Source organism: Diadema antillarum, unplaced genomic scaffold, assembly GCF_040938485.1.
Source record: "Diadema antillarum isolate AM-2024a unplaced genomic scaffold, OU_Dant_1.0 seq00003185_RagTag, whole genome shotgun sequence".
NCBI classification, from domain to species: domain Eukaryota; kingdom Metazoa; phylum Echinodermata; class Echinoidea; order Diadematoida; family Diadematidae; genus Diadema; species Diadema antillarum.
Window position 1 is genome coordinate 740 of NW_027273770.1, and position 6165 is coordinate 6904.

Sequence of the window (6165 nt, forward strand, 5' to 3'; positions counted from 1 at the left end):
CCACATGATTATCATTACGATATCTGCCTTTGTTACCAAGTCATCGATACAATGAATATCTTCTTAATTTCGAAGAAAAGTATTATTGTACAACTGTACAACTAAGAGTGGTAATCCTGTTTCTTAAGAGTTCCGGTTTGCCCCCCCCCCCCCCCCCCCCAAAAAAAAAAAACAAAAACGACAAACAGACGACAAACAAACAAACAAACAACAACAACAAAAAACAACTACAACAACAACAACAACAACAACAACAACACCAAACCAAAACAAAACATATAGATTGAGACTAGTAGATCTATACCTAAGTAGGTCTAATATCAACATTACTGGAAATGTTTCTGAACTAGTCCATATGTTTATTGGAGTTGCTTACTGGGGTGATAAAAAGGTGAGGCCTCCGCTGGATTCTGGAGTCGTCATGGTCGTATTATGGCCAGGTAAGATGCATGGGTTAATTAGTGTACAAGTGGAACTCTTTAACCAATGTTAACAGTTTAGTGTTGTTAGACGTCAACGATACCTGTATTTCCTTTATCAACTCGCAGAGGGCATTAATTCCATACAGATGCAATTTTATGCCTCTTGTGTGTCTATAACTCTACCTTTTTTGTGTAATATAGAAATATTTCCATCGGCCATAATACATCTCAACATGGACGTACGCCTTGCCGTGTGCAGTATTGCTGTAGCGGTGTTCAGCGCCTTACTTTGGCTGGACAGCATCCAGAACGCCTCAACACAAGCCACGCCCACCTTCCGGTCCGCTCTTCTCACGAAGAGACACACCCCCCGCCCCGACACCACCATTCAGGGTGTGTCCGTGCAGGTGTGTATACACGTGTGAATTTGTTTTTGTACTGGTGCATTACTGTACAAGTCGAGAAAAATGTCAAGGGTCGTACAGTTAGCTGTGACCCAAGATTATCAATCATTAACTCGTCCCGTGATACTTCAAATCAAGGTCATTATAATTCGTTTAGATGTGAAACATAGATGCATTATATTAATTTCTTTTCCCCCACTGATTATATCTCTTATTTATCAGTTTGAAAAGTCGTGTTATTGCTAAGAAATAATAGTTAAAGAAAGTTTGTAAGCCGTCTGATTAGAAGTGCTAACATGTACCCCACGAGGTGTGTGTTTCCTATATGCAGTAGCTAATTCTGTTCATATACAAAAAGGAAAATGCCGCCCCCTTGCGTAGGCAAGGTACCAATCATTTTTAAGTGCTCAGTCAGCTCAGCTGCACATTGGTACAAATCTAATGACCTTTGGGTTTTTTTTCTCTCTCTCATTTGGTTAGGTATTTTACCCGTTTTCAAAGCGGCACAATGCATGCATGAGCTTGCCCTGTACGTACGATTTCTGGAATCCATGTTCAAACTAAGAATGAACGTGCTTGTTCCAGATCAGGTGACTAGAATGGGCCGTCGATTGACATTTCGGCAGACATCCATTTCACTGTTTTGTGTTGAATGCATCAACGACCCTTTTATATCAATATTGCCAAATATCAGGCTTGTTGTCAGGCGGTTGTGCTAACAAGCATTATTTATAAGGATTATTAGTATGAACAATAATTTTACATCACAGATGCTTATCTCAGTGCACCCCAAAACCAACCTGCCTGATCGTACAAATGATAATGACCTTTTTTTTTCTACTCATGCATAAAGTGGATCTGTGAAACCCCTTATTAGTCTTGGCCATGAATATTACACAATGATCTCAAATTCACCTGGAAATGCAATAAGGTTGTTATAGCAAAGCTTCGTTAATCCGAAAATGAAAAAGGACCCGTTGATCAGAAAATAAACTGGAGTTTGCGTACTATACCAACACTTGAGGCACCTTATTTCGTATTCGAATTAACCAACTAGCTTCGGAATAACAAAATCTTTTCACTTTCTGATTGACGCACCGTTAAATAACAAAACTGCAACTGTCAATACAGAAATGGATCAAGATACATTTATGTGATTATTACAATGCATGCATAATTTGAATGACATTATGGAGCTTACCTTTATACTTATCAATTTTCAAGTTTAATGTTAAGATCTCGTTGTATGCATGTGTGTTTTTATGACGTATCCATATTTTTATTCAATTATCAATATTATATCAATGTGTCATCACCAACATCACTTATGCTAGTTCGAGTCCGTGTCACAACGGGGGCCAGTGCGTGGACGTACGAGTCGGCTCGGGTAGCTCCGCCGTGCCCGACTTCGAGTGCGAGTGTATGGACGACTGGGACGGTGATGTGTGCCACGTATGCAACTCCACCGAAGGGTTCGGTATGTAATTGTCAATAGTTATTAGTAAATCCAAGGAGGTTCGATAATTGCCGGGTTCCAACCGGCTAAATAATCATTCAAACAGCAGCCAGTTTGCTATCATTGATGGCCCATGGGCAAAAGAATCCCGACAAGTGCATTGAATTGAGCCTTTGATGGTCGGTGCTTGAAGCCGCTATCTCTCTGAGCAGTCCGAAGATTTTATTTTTTATTTCACTTGATACACTGTGATATGGCTTACATTTTTGGTAGTTTATTAATTAAATGAAGTTATATTCCCCCTGATGATAAAACCACGGGCCCACTACACGTGGACATACATCACTAGTTAATTCATTCAAACACCTGTTTCTGTCAAAAGCGTCACAATAACATTTTAAACAAGCTTTCCTTGTTTGATCTCATCATGACCGCCCGCAGCCATCCAGCCTGGATTAAAAAAGACGGCGCTTTGAGAAATCTAAAAACTACATGCACAGAAAACAATAATTCTTTGAAATTAAAAAAAAAAATGCATGTGCAGTTGTTTATTAGGAAATCCTTGCTCAGCCAATTTACTTTGCTAAATGCGCGTACTTTACGAGAAAAAAGCAAATATTTTGAAAGGTTGATTGTGATTTGTAATATAATTTTTCTAATTTCTCGCACATTGTTTCAGAGTAAACATGGAAAGTTACGGTACACGACATGTATGTCTTACCATGAACAAAAATGAACGATGAAGCAACGTTACCTGCGTGTCCACAATACATTTCCATGCACTTTAATAATTAGTAATTTTGTGACGCAAAATCTGTCATGTTTTGAGGTTTGCTGCCCCCCCCCCCCTATCATTGGTGTTTTTATCCAAAGGCAGTTGAGTCTGAAAAGGCGCCTCGGCCAAATAGACCGAAATGATGGAAACGTTTCATTTGTCAGTAATAATGCATGATTATACAAATGATGCACAGGATAGAGTGCGTTAGTGTAGGCGTATAGTGCACTCGAGGGTATTTACAATTGTGAAACATGCACGAGGCGAAGCCGAGTGCATGTTGCACTACATTGTAAATACCCGAGAGTGAGCTACGCCTCCACTAACGCCACGAAATAATCCTGTGCATCATTTGTTTTATAAAATGGGTCGAAAATTCAAAAAATAACAGCATTTGTCAGCGTTTTTCACGTACCTTCGTGGGTCAAGACGTCCGAGGATGTTCGTCCCAAACATTTACGCACGTCGCACTCGGAAATCCCGCACATGTAAGTACTGTACGTATTAGCGTAGACGTCTATACGTACGCCACATGATTGTTGTGCACAAGAAAGGCCGGCTGGCAGCCCGAACGAGAAGTTGTTTACAGGATTGACAGCGCGTATGGTAGCGCGCGACGCACTTGTAACAACTGATTAAGTGCGCACTGCTAGTGTAAACATTGTGACGTCAGTGACTTTACGCTTTTTTTGCTAGGCCGTGCATGATAGTAAAAATTAATGCACGCACATGTGACTCATTTCAGCGCTTCCAATTGGCTACATTCTTGAACCCATTTTATAATACACAATCGTCATTTTCCGAACATCAGAATGTACTCATCGATCAAGATGCTCATAATCGGGTAGCGGTGATGATGGGATCAAAGAAAGACCTCCGTTCATAGTATAGACTATATTAATAGTAGGTCCCTGCTTAAAAAAGAATTATGAAGCACAACTAAATGCACTCAAGAATAAATGTCAGCAAAAGGTGTGAATATACAATCTGCACAAGGTCTCCGCAACTGTGGCAACGTTGGGATGAGCGCACGGGTGCTGTAGAGACACACTGCGTGGATCTGGACACATGATGGCGTTTTTCTATACAACCATTTTTCACTTGGCAGCCCGAGGGGGAGGGAGGTTAACCCCCTAACCTCCCCCCCCCCCCCGATCCTGCTGTATGTTGTGAAGGTGTTTGAAGTTGCATCCTCCTGGAAAGCCGATTTTGATACATGCCCTATCAATTCCAACAAAATAAAACTGATATTGTGTAATCTCCGAGTATAGTTCTTTAGAAATTGATATTTCAGATTGATACTCGGATATGCGCAATCGAGTTACTTTGATTTTTATTTCTTCAATATTTGTTCAATTTCTTTTAGCACATTCCCATGTCTTTATCATTATCATATCACTCATCTTTTATAAAAGTAGGGATGGCGAAAAGTATAATTAACATTATAAAGACATACCTTCCTTTAATAGAGAGTGGCTTGTCGTTATGTAAAAAGACATGAATCAAGTGTTTTTCTGTCCTCGAAGTGTAGGACCACTTTGGCAAGTACTGTAAACTATTTTTGAGCGGCCGACTCGAGCATGGGTTCAAAGGGAAGAAGACAGTTATGACTGAAATAATTGAATCTCCTAGATAATGATTATTGAAAAAAGTATGATGGGGGTTTCGACTAAATCGTTATGTTTGCTCATCAAGATTCAACTTCAACTAAAACAAGAGATAAGCCTAATAAACTATGAAACATCATCTTTTCTTGATCTGTGATCATTGAATTAAATCATAGTCCGGTTGAAACAGGTTATGACCTGCATAAGCACCGAGGTACTCGATGTTCTAAAGTACTATAGCCATGATTGAAAATCATGGGCATACATACTCGGGCTTGATTCGAAACAAACGACCTCCTATGACCACCGGGGAGGCGTAGACCACCGAGCTTTCCGCCAGACGGTCATGTTGTGCTGGTCACAATCTAAGAGGGTACTACGACAGTGCTTGGTCACTTCTCTTGTGGTAAAATTCAAACACATTTTATGGTAATATCGTGGGTGATAGGAAAGAATATCTGGAAAGTTTGTCATGGAAGATCATACACATTCAATGTTGACTTCGAAATTTTTAAATTAGCGTAGGCCCTATATACAAAACAGTCAAGCACATCCTCTTATCCATGTTTAGGTCTGACCTTACAGAGCACTCAGATACGCGAGTAAGCCCAAAAACTTATGACCGACATTGTCTCTCACCTTCTCTTCTCTTCACCTTCCCCTCTTCCCCTCCTCCTTCTCTTTCTAATCTTCCTCCTCCCTCCCTCTTCTTCTTCCTCCTTCCCCTCCTTCCCGCCCCCTCCCCCTCCTCCCCCTCCTCCTCTTCCTCCTCCTCCTCCTCCTCCTTCTCCTCCTCCTCTTCCTCCTTTTCCTCCTCCTCTTCTTCTTCCTCCTCCTCTTCCTATTCCTTTTCCTCCTCCTCCTCTTCCTCCTCCTCTTCTTTTTCTTTTTCTTCTTTTTCTTCTTCTTCTCCTCCTCCTCCTCCTTCTTCTTCTTCTTCTTCTTCTTCTTCCTCCTCATCCTCACCCTCACCGCTTGCCGATCCCGCATCCACAGAGATCCAGTGTTCGGACATCTGTTTCAGTCGCAAGAACGGGATCTGCGAGGACGGGGGGCCACGGGTCCGTCTCGCCCAGCCTGTGCACCCTCGGCACGGACTGCGAGGACTGCCACGCTCGCTGCCTATAGTATCATTGATCCAGTAATTTTCGCTCACTTCTTTCTGAGACTAGCCTGTGCTGATTAACATGATTTATGTCACATTCCTAAATAAATTCCGTGCATTTACGATTGCTGATGTTTATGATTGTTTTCAACAGAATCATGATTTTATTCTTATTTTGCATTCTTGAAAATAATAAATGAAGCATCCCAATACTGTTATCTTTTATTGGCGAATTTAGTATCGTGCAGTTAATGCGGGTAAATACGCAAAATGTCACTTTTATTGGAACGTAAACATTACTTCGACTTATCATTGACATTGTGTTAATGGCATAATCCTTCAACCTGCCTTTATATTGTGATAAAGCAAATACTTTTTTCATAAATTTTGAGAAAA

At 40.8% G+C, this 6165-nt stretch overlaps 1 pseudogene; it reads left to right on the plus strand.

The window, feature by feature from the left end:
- Positions 1 to 655: 655 nt before the first annotated feature.
- On the plus strand, positions 656 to 5792 carry LOC139715230 (uncharacterized; annotated as a pseudogene).
- Positions 5793 to 6165: the final 373 nt, after the last annotated feature.